The sequence below is a fragment of the Stenella coeruleoalba genome (assembly GCF_951394435.1).
Source record: "Stenella coeruleoalba genome assembly, chromosome: 18".
Classification (NCBI taxonomy): domain Eukaryota; kingdom Metazoa; phylum Chordata; class Mammalia; order Artiodactyla; family Delphinidae; genus Stenella; species Stenella coeruleoalba.
This window is the reverse complement of record NC_137164.1, coordinates 17,172,827-17,193,135: the sequence shown is the minus strand read 5'-3', so window position 1 is coordinate 17,193,135 and position 20,309 is coordinate 17,172,827. Positions and strand designations below refer to the sequence as shown.

Genomic DNA, 20,309 nt, shown 5'->3' with positions numbered 1-20,309 from the left:
AGGTCTGTACATACTTAAGGTAGTATCTATTAATAAATGTTGGGTTATACAGCTTTATTCCTGCTTAGATCTGGATACGGACCATTTATTGAGTGTCTGCTGTATCAGGAACTGCAGGAGGCATTCTTATTTAATTCTAACAACACCTCTTTGAGGCGGCTGCCATCATTCTCCATCTGAGAGATGACAGAGACTCGGCCAAGGTCACACCACTATCTAGTGCCTGAGCCAGATTGAAAACCAGATTTGTTTGATGGTTAAGTCAGCACCCCTTCTACTTGCAAAGACTGTTTTGCAACAGTGAATGTTTTGGGGTTATTGTTTTGTGTTTTGCAAATTGAGAGCAAGATGGGATTCATAAAAATTTAGATAGTCTTTTTCTCTTGAATATAAATTCCAGACAATATCAATAAATCACACACTTTGGAAGCTCAGGGGAAATTAATCATTATTTGATGCATTGGAAAATCTTCATTTTCTCTTCATTCACTCATTCTTTGTGATAGAATTTATTCTCATCATTCAATCCTCATAAACAAGCAGAAATGTTTTACTAGTTTAAAAAACCTTTATCAGTCCAGTCTTCCCTTTTAAGTCTCAGAAACAGTAAAACAACATAATTTTTCTTTACTATCTTCTTGGCCTAATTGTTCGCTTGCCCTGAATGAATTGTTGAATTGAGAAACCCAAATGAGCCTCCCAAAGCATACTTCTTTCTTAGTTCCAATAAGTGGCCAGTTTGCAATGCTTTCTTAGTTATCAGTGACTGCATTTACTGAGACCCTGGGTGTCCTCACTCAGAGATGAGGGCCTGGGGGAAAGGATGGGTTGGAGATGGGAGATTGGCTAATAAAGACTGTGGAGTCTCTTTATTTTAGTCTCTCTCTCTCTTTCTGTCTCTCATTTAAGATGATCAGAGAAGGTCTTTCTGGCTGTGAGAAATACACCCCAAGGGATGTTGGAAGGCCTGTGGCTCACAAAGACCTTCCTTGCCCCATGTTTTGCTAACTGGGATTTCATTCTAGAGAGTAAGAGCCTCTTTATGGATTCAGACACCTCCTGGCTGCATCCAGCCAAGTGTTAATTAATGTCTAAGTGTCAGTGGCTCTAATTAGGTAAAATATCTAGATGGAATTAGTCTTTGTGAAAAGGACTTTAAGTGAGAATGAACTTGAGGAAAAGAGAAGAAAATTTGGATTCCAGATTTCATATGACTTCCTTCTGGGTGGTGACTGTGGGGACAGGGAAGCAGGATGTGAGATAAGTAAGAGTTTTACTGGCAAATGTCACATTCATTTAGAGGCTCCATGACCTGAGATGTCCTTGATTTTTTTGTCTGTCTTTTCCATAACTGATTAAAAATCAGTTATTGAGCACCTCATATGTGTTGAGACATACAGCCCTAGATCACATGCTAGTGATCAAGCATGAAGGTAGCCCTTGCTCTCCTGGAATTCTTAATCTAATAGGGGAGATGGATGTTAATCAAATAAACTACACACAATATTGTAAAATTGTGACTGAAGACATTTATGGTGCTGTTAGAGAAGACTTGTGATGGATTAACCAGTGGTGGGATTACTATACCCTATTTTCTTGTAAATGTCAGGAGCCTTAGATACTTTATTAGGTATTAAAAGGAATATACTAGTTTAAAAAAATGATTAGTCATGTAGTTTGTAAATGGACTGCTGGATTGAACTAGTTTTTAAACACACGCACAGAAAAAATATATATATCTGTGTGTGTATACATTCAAATGTAAATATTATATACATATAATTTGTTTTGTTTTTTTAACTACCATCTTTACCTGATTATAAAACTGTAAAGTTATCATAGAGAGTTTGGAAAATCATAAGAAGTACAAAGAAAAAAATCATAATTCCCCAGAAATAATCAGTGTTAACTTTAAAAAAAAAATTTATTTATTTATGGCTACGTTGGGTCTTTGTTGCTGCATGTGGGCTTTCTCTAGTTGTGAGCGGCAGCTGCTCTTCGTTGTGGTGCGCGGGCTTCTCATTATAGTGGCTTCACTTATTGCAGAGCATGGGCTCTAGGCTCGCGGGCTTCACTAGTTGTGGCACATGGGCTTAGTTGCTCCGTGGCATGTGGGATCTTCCCGGACCAGGGCTCGAACCTGTGTCCCCTGCATTGGCAGGCGGATTCTTAACCACTGCACCACCAGGGAAGCCCTAGTGTTAACATTTTGATGTATATCTTTCTAGTCCTTTTTCTAGACATATGTATGTTTAAAAACATAATTTGGATCATATTGAAAAATTATTTTTCACTTTAAAAAATATTTTTCGTTGAATTATAAGCATTTCTTATGTCATTTATTTACTGCATTATATTCTACATTTGCATCGTAATTTATTTTATTATTCCTTTATTGTACCCAGTGATGTATCCCATTTTGCTACCATAAATGATACTGTGAAGTACAGGTTTCTATAATTTAAGACAGCTTTCTCAGGCTAGATTTTGAGAAGGAAAAAAAAAAAAAACAGAGTCAAAGGGATGAAATTTTAAGGTTTGTAATATGTCCTACAGAACTGCTTTCCAGATAGATAACATAAATCCAGTTCCTATTAACAAAGTATGAGAGTGATTATATTGCTGATTACACTTATCATCATTGAATGTGATAATTGTTATAAATAGTTGAAAATATTATTTTCTTTTAATTTGCTATTTTAGTCTACTAATGGAATTAATTTTTTAAGATGTTTGTTAGCCATCTGTATATCTTTTATGAAACTCAGTTCATGTTCTTTGATCATTTCTTTAATGTGGTTTTTAGTGTTTTATTGTTTGGTAAGAGTTTTTGTTTATTAAGGATACCAATCTTTTGTCATCTACAAAGTTTTCCAGGTCTTTTTGTTTAAAAGAAATTTCTAATTTTTATGTAGTCAGATCTACTTGTTTCTTCTTCTTGATTTCTGTTGCTTTTATGCTGAGAAAGTCTTTCCTTAACTTATTAATCAGAAAATATTTTGTCTATGTGTTTTAAATCTCAATGAATTTTCATTGTGGGGCTCATAATATACTTCAGCAAACTGGTGCAGTGCCTAACATGGCACATCTGAATATGAGATATGGTCACTTCATGTTTGAATAATAGTTTGATCTCAATAGAGATGGGTCATTGGGGCAGTTCTTTAAGCCACATCTTGAAAGAAGAGGAAGTATTACCCAGTTAAACAAAAGGGTGAAGATCATAAAAGATGGGAAATCATCACAAGGTTTTAAGCAGGAGAGGAACATTATCAAACTGACAATGGGAAATTTAGGTAAATTATTCTAATTTACTCTAAACAGCAGAGGAAAGGATTGGAGAAGATAAGATTTGAATCTGGGCAACAATTAGGAAAGAAAACGTTACATTTATCAACAATATTTAAGAAATGGGGGAGGTAGTATTGTATGGGCTAGAGATAAACAGACTGAAGAAATATTTAGATTGTAGAATTTGTCCACTCCACCTCTGGCCTTTTATTGACCTTAAATATGGACAAAGAAGGCAGTAGAGCATAGAGGAAATATATTGTGATTTGGGAATGAGGGCCATGGCTCTGACACTAGCACTGTCATCTTTACTACTTACTTCTCCTCTGAGGGCTTCTACTTCTTTATTATTATAAGTGCTTTCTGGGCTTTCTATCTTGTTCCATTGATCTATATGTCTGTTTTTGTGCCAGTATCATACTGTTTTGATTACTATAGCTTTGTAATATAGTCTGAAGTCAGAGACCTTGATTCCCCCAGCTCCGTTTTTCTTTCTTAAGATTGCTTTGGCTATTCTGTCTTTTGCGTTTCCATACAAATTTGTTTGTTCTAGTTCTGTGAAAAATGCTGTTGGTCATTTGATAGGGATTGCATTGAATCTGTAGATTGCCTTTAGTGGTATAGTCATTTTGACAATATTGATTCTTCTGATACAAGAACATGGTATATTTCTCCATCTGTTTGTGTCACCTTCGATTTCTTTCATCAGCATCTTTTTTTTTTTTTTGGGGCAGTACGCGGGCCTCTCACTGTTGTGGCCTCTCCCGTTGTGGAGCACAGGCTCCGGACGCGCAGGCTCTGCGGCCATGGCTTACGGGCCCAGCCGCTCCGCGGCATGTGGGATCTTCCTAGACCAGGGCATGAACCAGTGTTCCCTGCATCAGCAGGCGGACTCTCAACCACTGTGCCACCAGGGAAGCCCTCATCAGCATCTTATAGTTTTTGGTGTACAGGTCCTTTGTCTCCTTAGTTGGACTAGATTATTTTTAAAGTCTCTTATAGCTTTAAAAATTCTCTGTTCTCATAGTTTTAGGTACCAGTTTAGTGCTTTGAAACTGCAAAGTAGCCTGAGAAATCTTGTGAAAATATGAACTTGTACTTTTCTAGGATTTTTACTTCCTGTTTTTATAAAATTTGAGCTAGAGAGGACTCTAAGGAGTGTCAGAATGAGCCCCTGCCTGCTGCTTGGCCAGCTGAACAGAGGAGGTTTCTGATGCCCAGAGGTGAGGGTTGTTTAAGGGGAATTGACAGCAGAAGCACAGCCCTCTTACCTCTCCAGTGTGTCTTATAGTTGGCATCATTATTATATCCTGATGTCTTGGGACCAAAAATGAAAATAAAGACATGCTCAGAAATGACAGCCATGTAGTAAACGAAATACAGCTATTAGAAATTCAAAAACTGAGGTTCAAATTTGTTGGCAATTTAGGTAAAATTTGGGGTCTTGTTCATTCAATTAGAAAATGCTTGCCCAGCTCTGTGGCTAATTACGTACTGAAACAATTTAGCTTACCGTCATTTTAGTCTTTAGTGCGGGCAGAAAAACTGAAGGATGTAAAAGAGACATGCCTTGCATTTTGGGAGTTCCTTGTTAATTATACAGTACTCAATTCTTGTTCGTCAGAATTTGTACTATGTGAAATACCTTAGAATAAAGCTAGTATACGAAATTAAAGAAAAAGAAATGTTTTTCCCCCCTGCCGGCCGTACAATTTAATCAGTGTGCTCTTTGGTATTTACTTGGCTATTCTCTGTCATTTTTGTCTTGAGGCATTAGAATTGGGTCTATATTCTGCTGTCTGTTTTCCAGTCTTATCTAAGGAATGTATAAGCAGCTTAACCCTGTCAAGGGGAGAGTGTACTAAAATGGCCTCTTCAGGAAGGACCAGAATTCCACTCCTGAAGCCATTAGCTGTGTCTTGCTCACATGAAGCTTATCATGCTACCCTCAGAAAATTTCCATCTTATCATGGGCTGCATCGTAAATAATGGAAAAAACTGTCTGAAGCAGCTTGAGTGTTTTCTTAGGTTGTTTGGAAATTTCCAGCTCCATGTACTTGACAGAAGACCTCTGACCTCAGGGATAACAGCATGAAGGCGAGGTATGGCTCCTCATCGGCCAAGGAGAGCCCATAATTGCTCTGCAGATGCTTTCTATTATTTTTGTCGTGAAATTTCTGACTGTGGTCACTAAGAGCATGGGAAATGAATTCACTTCAGGAAGAAAAAGCCTAGCAGAGAGAATTCGTTCCTAAATGGAAAACTTTTAAAAGCCTTTTATTTATGTGCCTGTAATTGTAAGAAGGAGTTTTAAATTAAATGTTGCTATTGAAAATTTATTAGTTCTTATAAGAAGCAATTTTAGGGAAGGCTTAGGTTAATATCTAATTTTTAATGTATTTAAAATTCTTCTAGGTAAATTTAAAAAGATGAAGTTTATATTAGTTATTACAAGTTGCCGAAGGTTTAAAAATGAAATTTTCTCAGTCCTCTCATTTTTTGTTTCTAAAATTCTTTGCACACAGTAACAAACAGTCTTTACATATTGTGAAGGCACTGTTTCTGCCTTTGGTCTAAAATAGAAGCAAAGTGTTGGTTAACTCATAGCTATGCACTTTTGTTAGCCCTCAGTTTTGTTCATTCTGTCGTCTCCTAAAATGTCCTTTCCTCTCAATTTCTGACTGTAAAAATTGTATTTGTCTTTTAAGATTCAGATCAAATGTTACCTTCTTCTATCTCCTAAAACAGATTTCTGAGCAAAGACAGGTCTGTGAACATTTAGGAATAGAAGCAGTAACCTGCATGGATTTTTTTTTTTCGGTACATGGGCCTCTCACTGTTGTGGCCTCTCCCATTGCGGAGCACAGGCTCCGGATGCGCAGGCTCAGCGGCCATAGCTCACGGGCCCAGCCACTCCGCGGCATGCGAGATCCTCCCGGACCGGGACACAAACCCGTGTCCCCTGCATTAGCAGGCAGACTCCCAACCATTGCGCCACCAGGGAAGCCCACCTGCATGGATTTTTGATAAAGAAGTCATTCCACACTAACCTCATCTCTTTTTTACATTATTTTTTACATTGTTACTCATTTTTACATTACTCATCTGATAAGTATTTTTTACATTATTACTCATCTGATAAATAAAGAAAATGCAATAGACATGATCTTTGGATTTCAATAAGTCTTTGATAAGGTCTCTCTTGATAGATTTGTGGTCCATGTGATAGTACAGTTAGGTGGATTAGTAACTGGTTAAATGGCTGAAACTAAAAATGACTGATTAACGGCTTTTGGCCTATGAAATACTTCCTGTGGAATGCTGTCAGGCTTTGTCCTAGGAACTATCTTAGAGAAAAATTTTATTAATGATGAATCAGTTGGGGTGGGTTTTAGTCCATGCTGTAGTAACAAACAATGCCCCTCCTCCCAAATTTAGTGGCTAAAAATAATAAAGGTTGATTTCTCTCTCAAACTACAAGTCCATCCTGGGGTGATGGGGATGGGTGGGAGGTCTTGATCTGTGCCTTTGTTGTCCTCATCATTTGGAACATTGCTGGCTACCTACAGCCACACCTAATCTCAAGTGGGTGGGTGTGCGAGTTGGCACGTGCCTGCAAGGAGAGATCTGCCATATTTGTGAAAACCTCTAGTGACTATCACACTGATTGGACAAACAAAAACATAAAATAGCAGTGGATGACATGAAATTGGGGGTATAGTAAATGGGATTTTGGTCAGAAGACCCAGTAGCAGGTTCTGAACTCTTCGACTTATTATTTGTATGGCCTTGGGCAAATCATTTAACTTTCCTGTTTCCTTATCTATAAAATGAGACCGTCAATGATGTTAACATCCCAGGTTATTATGGGGTGTACTGGTGTCTGGTACTAGCTGGTACTGGTGTCTCTTGAGTTTGGAATCAGCTTTATATATAGGTACTTTATTCTTGGATGTATAAAAGATTTCTATTGCAAAAGAGTATTCATAATATTATCTTTATCCATGTAAAAATTTTGCTTCTTTCTAAATTTAATGTAATTTGTTTTGAATTGCATCTTGCCAATCTTAAATGATATGTGAACTCACTTAAACATAGCTCATTGTTATTTATCTAGTCTGAAAACCTTTTTTTAATTTAAAAATTTTATTTATTTATTTTTAACATCTTTATTGGAGTATAATTTCTTTACAATGTTGTGTTAGTTTCTGCTGTATAACAAAGTGAATCAGCTATATGTATACATATACCCCCATATCCCCTAGCTCTTGCGTCTCCCTCCCACCCTCCCTATCCCACTCCTCTAGGTGGTCACAAAGCACTGAACTGATCTCCCTGTGCTGTGCAGCTGCTTCCCACTAGCTATCTATTTTACATTTGGTAGTGTATATATGTCAATACTACTCTCTCACTTCGTCCCACCATACCCTTCCCCCTCCCTGTGACCTCAAGTCCATTCTGTATATCTGCGTCTTTATTCCTGTCCTGCCCCTAGGTTCATCAAAACATTTTTTTTTTTAGATTCCATATATATGCGTCAGCATACGGTATTTGTTTTTCTCTTTCTGACTTACTTCACTCTGTATGACAGACTCTTTGTCCATCCACCTCACTAAAAATAACTCAATTTCGTTTCTTTTTATGGCTGAATAATATTCCATTGTATATATGTGCCACATCTTCTATATCCATTCATCTGTCGATGGACACTTAGGCTACTTCCATGTCCTGGCTATTGTATATAGTGCTGTAATGAACACTGCGGTACATGTCTCTTTTTGAATTATGGTTTTCTCAAGGTACATGCCCAGTAGTGGGATTGCTGGGTCATATGCTAGTTCTGTTTTTAGTTTTTTAAGGAACTTCCATTCTGTTCTCCATAGTGGCTGTATCAATGTACATTCCCACCAACAGTGCAAGAGAGTTAACCTTTTCTCCACACCCTCTCGAGCATTTATTGTTTGTAGATTTTTTGATGATAGCCATTCTGACTGGTGTGAGATGATACCTTATTGTGGATTTGATTTGTATTTCTCTAATGATTAGTGATGTTGAGCATCCTTTCATGTGTTTGTTGGCAATCTGTATGTCTTTGGAGAAATGTCTGTTTAGGTCTTCCACCCATTTTTGGATTGGGTTGTTTGTTTTTTTCATATTGAGCTGCATGAGCTGCTTGTATATTTTGGAGATTAATTCTTCGTCAGTTGCTTCATTGGCAAATATTTTCTCCCATTCTGAGGGTTCTCTTTTCGTCTTGTTTATAGTTTCCTTGCTGTGCAAAAGCTTTTAAGTTTCCTTAGGTCCCATTTGTTTATTTTTGTTTTTATTTCCATTACTCTAGGAGGTGGGTCAAAAAAGATCTTGCTGTGATTTATGTCAAAGAGTGTTCTTCCTATGTTTTCCACTAAGAGTTTTATAGTGTTGGGTCTTACATTTAGGTCTTTAATCCATTTTGAATTTATTTTTGTGTATGCTGTTAGGGAGTGTTCTAATTTCATTCTTTTATATGTAGCTGTCTAGTTTTCCCAACACCACTTACTAAAGAGGCTGTCTTTTCTCCATTGTATATTCTTGCCTCCTTTATCAAAGATAAGGTGACCATATGTGCGTGGGTCACACTCACATATGGGCTTTCTGTCCTGTTCCGTCGATCTATATTTCTGTTTTTGTTCCAGTACCATACTGTCTAGATTACTGTAGCTTTGTAGTATAGTCTGAAGGCAGGGAGCTTGATTCCTCCAGCTCCATTTTTTTTTCTCAAGATTGCTTTGGCTATTTGGGGCCTTTCGTGTTTCCATATAAATTGTAAAATTTTCTGTTCTAGTTCTGTGAAAAATGCCATTGGTAGTTTGATAGGGATTGCATTGACTGTGTAGATTGCTTTGGGCAGTATAGTCATCTTCCCAATGTTGATTCTTCCAATCCAAGAACATGGTATATCTCTCCATATGTTTGTATCGTCTTTAATTTCTTTCATCAGTTTCTTATAGTGTTCTGCATACAGGTCTTTTATCTCCTTAGGTAGGTTTATTCCTAGGTATTTTATTCTTTTTGTTGCAATGGTAAATAGGAGTGTTTCCTTAATTTCTCTTTAAGATTTTTCATTATCTGTGTATAGGAATGCAAGAGATTTCTGTGCATTAATTTTCTTTCCTGATACTTTACCAAATTCATTGATTAACTCTAGTGGTTTTCTGGTAGTATCTTTAGTGTTCTTTATGTATAGTATCATGTCATCTGCAAACAGTGACAGTTTTACTTCTTCTTTTCCGATTTGGATTCCTTTTATTTCTTTTCTTCTCTGATTGCTGTGGCTAAAACTTCCAAAACTATGTTGAATAATGGTGAGGGTGGGCAGCCTTGTCTTGTTCCTGATCTTAGAGGAAATGGTTTCAGTTTTTCACCACTGACAATGATGTTGGCTGTGGGTTTGTCATATATGGCCTTTATTATGTTGAGGTAGGTTCCTTCTATGCCTACCTTCTGGAGAGTTTTTATCATAAATGGGTGTTGAATTTTGTCAGAAGCTTTTTTTGCATCTATTAAGATTATCATATGGTTTTTATCTTTCAGTTTGTTAATATGGTGTATCACATTGATTTTTTTTGCATATATTGAAGAATCCTTGCACTCCTGGGATAAACCCCACTTGATCATGCTGTATGATCTTTTTAATGTGCTGTTGGACTCTGTTTGATAGTATTTTTTTGAGGATTTTTGCATCTATGTTCATCAGTGATATTGGCCTGTAGTTTTCTTTCTTTGTGACATTTTTGTCTGGTTTTGGTATCAGGGTGATGGTGGCCTTGTAGAATGAGTTTGGGAATTTCCTCCCTCTGCTATATTTTGGAAGAGTTTGAGAGCGATAGGTGTTAGCTCTTCTCTAAATGTTTGATACAATTCGCCTGTGAAGTCATCTGGTCCTGGGCTTTTGTTTGCTGGAAGATTTTTAATCACAGTTTCAATTTCAGTGCTTGTGATTGGTCTGTTCATATTTTCTGTTTTTTCCTGATTCAGTCTTGGCAGGTTGTGCATTTCTAAGAATTTGTCCGATTCTTCCAGGTTGTCCATTTTACTGGCATAGAGTTGCTTGTAGTAATCTCTCATGATCTTTTGTATTTCTGCAGTGTCAGTTGTTACTTCTCCTTTTTATCCTTTTTTTTTTTGTATAGGCACTTGATCCATTTACATTTATTCCCGTAATTTTTAAACTAAAATTTTTTTTTGGGCATGGTGATTTATACTTTCTGTTTAAATATTTCCCTTTATTCTGACTTATGCTATATATACCATTTGCTTCGCATTTTCCTCTGAATGTAAACATCCTGTTTTTCATTCTACTAATATATACCTTAAAGAAATAAAACCCAACCCCATGAATGCTGTCTTTTTTTGAAATATCAAAATCAAGAATGAAATAATTACTTATGACTCCAGACTTTGAACACTGGTCTTTTTTTTCATCTGTGTGCTTTAGATTATTTTCATATGCCCAGATTTATTTCTCTTTACTTGTCCTTGAAGGACCAGTCTTAAAGTACAGACAAGACATGGAAGTTATCCAGTGGTGCACAGCTTCACCTAGGTAAGTTACAAAGGGTCCTCTTTGGGGTTAGATTAAAAGACTGAAAAGGACATATAGCAGGTGCTGAGTTGACAACCAACTAGTGGTAGTGCTGGAAAAAGTGGCTCCCGTTCTGGGACTTCTTTTCCTGGAAACTGCTCCTGAGTCTCCCTGGCACAGATTCCAATGGCTCCTTGGAGAAAAGACACAGTGTTATGCTCCCAGTCAACAAATAAGTTTTCTGGACCCACAAGCAAACTGGATCAGCTGGGAGCAGGCAAAGACAAATGCATAGGTAGAAGGAAATCAATATAAATGTAGTTTCCTGTGGTAATGTGGAAACAAACTTGTCTCAGGGTGACGCAAGATGTAAGACCCACTCTAGAGCCTGAAACACTGAAGTGGAATAAGCACAGATGCTGGTCGCCTGCTGTGGATTAAGGAGGATTATTTAATTTTGCATTGGAATCCAGAGTGCTATAATTTCTAATGTTCCATGTTATTGCATAGATGGTTTTTCTTATTTCATATTTTCTTTGTTCATGTAAGTGGTTTTGGAGGAAGGTTTTTAGAATGTTCTCTCATTTCGTAACCAGAAGCCCAAGGGCATTTTTTTGTCTCAGAGGACAGAGCTCCAACTCAAAGGATTTGTGCTTAGGAATTTCAGGCACCAGTTGGCAGACAGGGGCTTGTGTCAACTCTCCAATCTGAATTCAGGATGGATCTAAGAAGCCATTTAAGGCCCAAACTTAGGTGAGGCCTATGAGTGAGTTTCTGAGAAAGGATTGGGGCAGTCCAACTCAATACCTGCAGCCATGCAAAACATTTGCAAAATTCAAGCACTTTAGTGAAACACAAATACCCATTATGTAGCAAACAGAATTGGGATGGGTCTTGCAGAGCTAAGGCATTACCTTACCAAAAACAAACAAACAAACAAAAAATTCCAGGATTCTGATAGCTAGGCACAAACAACTTTAGGATCTGTGAGTAGCAGCTGCAGCGTTTAAATAAACATCCAGCCTCTGCACGTGCATACGTGGAAAGGCCTGTCAGTATCACTTTTCAGCCACACCTGCACTCCCAGATGGCGACTACTGCCAGCAGCCTTGGCTCCTCAAGAAAGGATAGTCCCAGATTGTTTCAGAGAGGTTTACTGATGGGAAAATAGCTACCCATAATCTCAGGCCAACACTGGGAACATTCCTGTGCATTTCCTTTATCACGTATTAGAAAAGATCCCACTTTTTTTTTCTCCCCCCCCGCCCCCCGCAAAAGACACCAGTTTTGAGAACTCAAGTCTTTTGCAATGAGTCTGGAACACAAGCCCATTCACTTGTATGAAAGTGGATTTGCAGAGTCTCCATGAAAACTGCCAGGGACTAGGTGGGACTGTGATGACCCAGGGCAGAGCCACTGAACCAGAGCTGGCTCTGGGATTTGAAATGATAGCCACTTGCTGAGTTGCTTGGGCTAAATCTGAAATGATAGCTCAGCTGCCCATGTTCTTTGACTTCTGGAAACTCTCTTCCCTCATGGCTTTCCCAGCATGGCCCATCTGTTTTACCTCCTCTTTCTCTGTATTCTTCCTTAGTCTCCTCGATGCTTTTTCTTTTCAGGCCCTGAAATGTTACTGTCTTCAGAGCCATGTCCTTGGCCCTTACCCTTTCCTCCTCTGCATGTCGTCTGTGGGTCTTCCAGATTCCTGACTTCAACCCCACACCCACATGGCCATCCCCCTTTGGGACATCTCCTGGGTCTCTCTGAGCTCCTCAAACGTCCCTGTCCTAACTGTGTTCTCCGTCTTGGCTACTAAGTGCCTCTGCCCCTCCTGAGATTATCTATCTTTCCTCACACCACCCTTGTCCTCTCTTTGATTTTTCTCTGCAGCACATTGCCTTTGCTCTCTCATTTGGAAAGATCTTTATTAAAAAAAATCCTGTTCATAGACTAAAAGCTCTGTGGAACTTCACCCAACCCTCCTCTCTCTCTGCTGGAATTAATTGCTGCCTTCATTGGTAAAATAAACATTACTGAGGACCTGCTTGGCGCGAGGAACAGGGCAGGTACTAGGGACCCTCAGGAGTCTGGTGCAAGAGACAGACTATGGTCAGTTAGCATTTGAAGTGGTGCAGTAAAGACATGTGCTAAGTGCTGTGGGAGCACAAGGGAGGGCGTCACTAACAAACCATTTTCAGAAATCCCCAAGGTAGGGAGCTGGGAGCAGAGGGCGGTGAGTATAGAGCACTCCCAATCGAACAGCTGGACTTGCTGGACGATTTCTTCTTGACTATCCCTCCCAGCTTCTAACCTATCTTTCTTCCTCCGAACTCATCTATTGTCTATTACTCCCATTGGGAAGCTCCACAGAGTGAAGACAGTTTCATTTCTCCCTTTTCCTCTTTCCAGATCTCACAGTGAACTCATGACTTTAATGTCTTTAACTCCTTCAATGAGACATGGTGGTGTTGGCGAAAATACACCTGCAAACTGAAAGCAAATTTTCAGTGGTGCACTGTCATGATGAACTTCCATTTTCTGTTCCCTTTAAAATCGTCTCATCAGAAATCATCCCCTGCCCTGTGGCCTGTTCATTTCTTCCCTGTGGGCTTTGTTGTTTGACTCATGCTGTACTGATCATGCTGTCCTTCTTTTTCCTGGTGAAAATGATCCTGGAGGTGCTATATGTGTAGCACATCACTACATCATGCTTCACTGTCTAACATGTTCTATCAAATTGTTATTCCAAATGAGTGGAGAGACTAGACTCCATTTGGGAGCTAGGACAGCAAAGGGAATTAGGCATCTTGGTCACTGCCCCATCACATGGAATCTGGCACGGAGTTGATATGTAGGATGAACTCAGGGACGATGAATTTGAGAGATAGAAGAGAGTTTAGCAATCATCTAGTTCAACATGCTTATTTTACAAATGGCAGAATGGAAGCCCAAAGAAGTAAAGTGATGTGTCCATGGTTCACAGAGAATTAGTGGCCAGTTTGCCTAATGTCCTGTTCAGTGGTGCTCTTTCTACTTCACTGTCATACCTGGAACTCTGTAGTTGCTTATAGCTCTAAGCCTTAATCTAATTAAAATAGTCCTTTGAGGTAGGTTTATCCTAATTTACAGAGGAGGAAACTGAGGCATATAGAGGATAAATAATTACCCAAGATCACGTGGAACCTTTTTAATAATCTACATTCTCACATACAAAATGGGAATTAAAATATCAATCTATGGAATGATAAGAAATTAGGGATGTAAAATTTGTGAGATAGTATATCATGAGCTATTAATTTATGTGTTTCTTTCCTTCACTTTCACTCCCTTTCACTTTTTGATCCTCTTTTATTTAGGCAGGTAGATAAGAGGGAATCAGAGAATTGACCCAGATATCAAAGACTAAAATTCTTAACTCTTAGTTTAAAAAAAAGTCCTTGCAGTGAATATTTACTTTTTTTGGTCTGTTAACAGTTCTGAAGCCCCTCTTATGTTAGGGATTCTTCAGTCACACAAGTCTTGGTGGAAGGCAGTCTCCTGCCACTCACTGTGGAAATAAATGGTGGTTGGATGTTCCATCTTTCTGCTACCTGGCAGCCAGCTTGCGGATGTGTGAACTACTCTTGGCTCCCACCAAAGACTGTGTGTGAAGGTGGTGATCCAGGGATAACTAGTGGTTAGTCACAGTGGTAACAAAGGCATGCTCAGGGGTGGCAAGGCCTAACCATTCAGTGTTTGGTTTCTGCTGTCCAGCTCTTTGTATTCTCAGCTGATTCTCTAGCCTTCCCAGTGATTCTGTGAACCACCCAGTATTGGTTCAATAAATTCCTTTTCTGCTTAAGTTAGCTGGAGTTGTTCACAGCAAGAGCCCAGACTGCTACAATCCAAGTTTAAGACATAAATATTTGAAACTGAACCTGCAAAACAAATTTTCTCCAACAGAGAAGTGACAGAGCCCTTGGTGACAGAGAGCTGGATAAGTAGGGATTTCAGAGAAGGGACTGTGTGTCTTGCCTCTGCCTCTCACTCTGTGTAACAGAATGGAGAAGTTTGTGTTCAAGAAGTGAAAGGATATGTGTCCCATTCTCTTTGAATCCTCGTAGGAGGCTGCCTCCTACAGGTTCCTCATGCTGCCAGTAGTGGAAGCTGAGAGTTAGGGTGGCTTCACTGGGTAGGGTACCAGGTAGTGAGGAGGCCCACAGCTGAGCTGCCCATCTGGTCTTCTGTTACTCTCAGAACAGCTAAGTTTTCCTGTGTCCTGTGGAAGGTGTGGAAGTTGGCTGAGGGAAAGAGGAAGGATGAAACTAAATAGCACCAGAAAGCAGGAGGGCCAGTGGAACTGAATGGGTCTTAGGATTCTACCTAGGGGTTTGCAGCAGAGGGTGGTACTGGTCGCATAGTCAAAGACAAGGTGGGTATACAGACATCTTGGTAGTGCCAGCCTGGAAAGGTGGCCACACATGGAAACCAGGTGAGACTAAACAACTCAGGTATCCTGTAGAAGAGAGAGGACAATCCCAGACCAAAAACACCTCTATCCCCAAAGCTGACACCAAGACATTCTATAAACCCTCTGGAACTCAGGTCAGTCCAGGGAGGAGGGAGAAAAGGATAGAAAGAAGAAAACCTGGAACTGACTTAACAAAAGTAGCAATGATTGAGAAAACCCCGAAGGTTGGAGTTTATCCGGAATCGATGAGATTATGTTTTCTGCCACTGCTGAACTGGAGTTCAAGATAGAAAAGCAGAGTCGCATTTTTGCAAACCTGAGATTTGCGCTTTGATGCAGAAAAATTGCTTTTAGTAATTCAGGCTTTGGGCAGACATTATGATTAGGAAGGTGTCCAGTGCCGTCCTGGTCAGGAGGACCACCCAGCTAAACAGTTTCATCTCTGAGCCACTTCTCTGTTGTAATGGAAACAAGGCAGTCCTCAGCTTTCTGGAAATGTATTCAGTTCTGGTGCATGCAACTTTATACAGCTGGGATGTAGCCACATTGGTAAACAATTCACGGGACTGTCTGAGAAGCGTGATGAAAACCATAGTCAGAACACCAGCATCCCTGATACACAATGGAGCTGCTTGCGGAGAGCACCTGGACAGCCACATGGGATTCCATTCCTTTTTTTCTTGACGTTTCATACTTAAAACAGTTTAAAAAAATTTTAGAGACCTTTCCAGGGTAGCAGTTGCAAGCTGGATATTGAGAATATCTATTACTCTTTGTCATGGATTTGAAGGACTGGTTAACTAATGATCTGTATGGGTCTGGCAAATGGAAAAATTTTAGAGATGCTTAGCATCACCTGCAGTTTTCCATCACTTTCTATTGTTCTTTGAGATTCAGTTTTCTCCTGTGCAGGAAGTTGCATCCTCATATGACTGATGGTAAAGATTCAGCTTTGGGCCTTTGCCAAACACTCACAATTGAGAACTGCCCAAGAGAAGCCAATGTGGTAAAAAGAAAGAAATAGCAGGACTAATGACTATTACTAACGTTTATTGTCCGCACTTACACACATGGACCAGTTCCTTTTCAACACAGCCCTGGCTATATCACTTGAGAATACAGGCTGTCTAAGTGTACACTATCCTGCACTAACTTTGGAGTCTGAAGGTGTTTGGTACATGTGTTGAGGGGTAGGAATGAGGTGAATTTGGAGTTAATAGAAGACATGAAAGTGAGTCCTGGGATTCTGTAAGGCTGATTTTTTTCTGATGCTGAATGTGGTGCTTTGGTGTGTGCTGGAGTGGAAATAGGAGTCGGGCACAGTCCAGACCACATCAAAGTAGATTAATGTCCCTCTTTGAATGAGGCTTAGAGGATCTGGTCATTGGTGGGAACCTTCACACTGAGGGTGAGCAGGTGTGGGAAGGACCTTTGAAAATGCCTCTGAAACACATGCAGGGTGTGATTCCACCTCAAGTGGGAAGGTGAAAAGCCAGAGTCCTGCTGGTCTTCTGTGATGAGATTGGAGAGGTGCCTCGACCTAACTAACCAAGCCTCGCCCCGAGCTTGGGGCAGTGGGAGGCTTAATCATAGCTCTGCAATTAGCCTTTTGCATGGGATCTCGATCAGTCCCTTCACCTCTTTATGCCTCAATTTCTCCTCATGGACAGGAGATGACTTACTAGTTCCCTCCCTCCTAGAGGATTAACTTCAGAAGGAAAGGTGAATGTGTTGTGGACCATTTGTTTTGTGTGTGGCAGTTTTAAGTTATTAGTTTTTAAAATCAGTACTTTTTAATGGAAACAACTTGACCAAAAATCTGTCACAGGATTTGAGACCCATTAAAAAAGTTTAATGAAAAAAAAAAAAAAAAGGGCTTCCCTGGTGGAGCAGTGGTTAAGAATCCGCCTGCCAGTGCAGGGGACACAGGTTCTAGCCCTGGTCCGGGAAGATCCCACATGCCGCGGAGCAACTAAACCTGTGCGCCACAACTGCTGAGCCTGTGTGCCACAGCTACTGAAGCCTGTGCGCCTAGAACCTGTGCTCCGCAACAAGAGAAGCCACTGCAGTGAGAAGCCCGCGCACCGCAGCCAAGAGTAGCCTCCACTCGCCACAACTAGAGAAAGCCCACGCGTAGCAACGAAGACCCAACACAGCCAAAAATAAATAAATAAATTTATATTAAAAAAAAAAAGGAATCCTCAGCATTTTCACACATCAAATGCTTCATGAGAGCTTAAGAACACTGTTATCCCGGCAGCATTTCATCTCTAAATGTTAATTTAATATATATGTTCTCTACTAGCCATGATAATTCTTAAGATATCCGTGTGGTAGGTTTAATGCAATAGAAAAAGAGTGTCAGCCTGCACTTGCACTTCTGAGGCTGGGTCAGCATATGCCCCAAAAGTGAGACACAAAGAATTAAGTCAGTCATCTAGATTCTGGCTTCTTGGTATTGTGCAGACAAATTATCTGCGTGATGAAACTGGGGGTGTCTCAACATCGTGTTTTGGAATGTGTCTGTGTATGTATGTTTGTGCATTGTGTTTCTGTCAAGTGCGTGACCTAAATCATTCTTGGAGATGTGTTCAGGCTCAAAGCTCAGCTTTGTGGCAAATTCCAGTTTTCTCGCTCGAGTGTTCCAGGTGTTGATTTCTGTTTCTCATTTCCTCCTCTGATGCCTTATCTCTTCTGTTCTTGTGCCTCTCACCATGTAGCTGGAGGCTGATGGGCTGAAGTGATTAGGCCCACAGACCCCTGAGCACCAGGCCTGCTTCAGCAGCACCTGCTACCCCTTTATTTCTTGTTTCTCTCAACCTCAGATCCTGCTTTTTTATTCATCTGCTATTTGGCAGTCACCCTACATATCATTCCATCACCATGGGGATGAGGCCCGGGGCAAACCAGAAATGGCAGTTGCCTTGTTTGATAGACTGACCAACTTTCCAGGAGGCCATGGCCCAAAAATGCAGGCGATGGTGCAAGGAGAACAAGTCAGCTGTGCATTACTAGGCCATGTCTAGATATCTAGAAAGTAGCCTTTTTCTGTGCCCTGCCACTAAATTCCACTCGCCTTGATTAATATTCACAGAAAGGCGTACAACTTTTTAAAAAAATTGTGGTTAAAATGCACATAACACAAAATTTACCATTTTTATAATTTTTAAATATATAGTTTGGTGGCCTTAACTACATTCACAATTATGCAACCATTACCATCATTCATCTTCAGAACCCTTTTCATCTTGTAAAACTGCAACTCTATACCATTAACAATAAAGATTTTTAAAATATCCATTCTCCTAGTCCCTGGCAACCACCATTCTATGTTCTGTCTCTGTAGATTTGACTACTCTAGGTACCTCATATAAGTGGAGTCATGCAGTATTTGTCTTTTTGTAACTGGCTTATTTCACAGGGCATAATGTCCTCAAGGTTGTAGCATGTGACAGGATTTTCTTCCCTTTTAAGGCTGAATAGACCATATTTTGTTTATCCATTTATCCATTGATGGACATTTGGGCTAAGGTTGTGCAACTTGTATGTGAGGTGGTAAAAACACCACAACCTTTATGGTCAGACAGATTTGGGTTCCAGTTGTGGCTCTGTTATTTTTAGTATGACCGTAACAAAGTTACTTAGCCTCTCCTTAAAAAAGTACTTTAAAAAATTTAAAGTATATCTTACATACAGAAAAGAGTATAACTTACATGTCCAGTTTGAAGAACGATAACATAATATATAATATAATAGTAACACAACAATAGAACAAGCAGTCACATACTAGCCACACAGACTAAGAAACTGAACATTACTCCAACCTTTGAAACCCTTCAGTGCCCCTCCTGGTTCCCCTTCACAGCTTTTTCTTGACCTGAAAATTTGTTCACATTATTCCTTTGTTTTTCTTTCTTTATTATATGTGTAGATCTTTAAACAATGTATTATTTAGTTTTGGTGTGATTGTTAAACTTTATGTAAGTATAATTCCACCGATTTTTTTCCTCCAAGCTTTAAGTTTTGAGATTCATTTATGCTGAGTGTGTCACTGTAGTTGATTCATTTCCATCATCATAAAAGTATCCCACTCCCATTCTATGGGCATTAGGTTTATTTCTTCCCTTCCTTCCCTCCTTCCTTCCCCGTCCCTCCCTCTCTCCCTCTCTCCCTCCCTTTCTCTCTCTCTCTCTCTCTCCCTCTTTCTTTCTTTTCTTCCTTCCTCCTCCCTCCCTTCCTCCCTGTCTTTCTTTCTTTCTGCTACAAACTTCTGCTCTGAACTTTCATGCACATATTTCCTGGTACACAGGTGCAAGAGTTTGTCTAGTGTACCTACATAGCAGTGAACTTACCTGAGCATAGGGTATATGCAAGTTTCTAGGTAATATTCAATTATTTTCTGAAGTTGTGCTCTCCCAAGTTGTGCTTCCACTGTCAGTATATGAACATCTCCATCAGGTCACATCTTTGCCAACATCTGGCAATGCCATTGAACAATTTTCTTCCCCTGGTGGGGACACCTGGTGGGTGTGAAATGGTCTTACACTTTCTTTTCAAATACTTAATCTCAGTTATCTTTATTGAGTGCTCTCTGGTGATAAGTGCAATGTATATAGTGCACAAATGAGAATTATTTTAAAACAAGATTTTTCTTCCATGAATGTGACCCTGGTTGAACAACATAACAACATAGATACTTGCTAACTCTATGTAGAGATGACCTGTTGTTGCTGGGAATCAATACTGATATAAATATTGATTAATCCCTAAGTTGACTTCTTACCTTCATCCAAGGAGGAATGGAGACTTTTTCCAAACCATTGTGTCAGTCATCCAGAAATATCTATCAGGCTTTGACTAGGGACATAACAAAGCATGGAGAAAATATATGTCTTAATTTATTAGTAAAGGGGAAGAGAAACACAAGGGAGGGTCTGCTGAGTTCAAGACAGAGTGATAGGTACTTTCATATATGTTAATCCCCACAATATACTCTTCAAAAGA

At 39.6% G+C, this 20,309-nt stretch overlaps 1 protein-coding gene across 6 annotated transcripts in view; it reads left to right on the top strand.

The window, feature by feature from the left end:
* Positions 1-20,309, top strand: part of RNASEH2B (ribonuclease H2 subunit B) — a 798,611-nt gene that overhangs the window by 140,963 nt on the left and 637,339 nt on the right. The window lies entirely within an intron of this gene.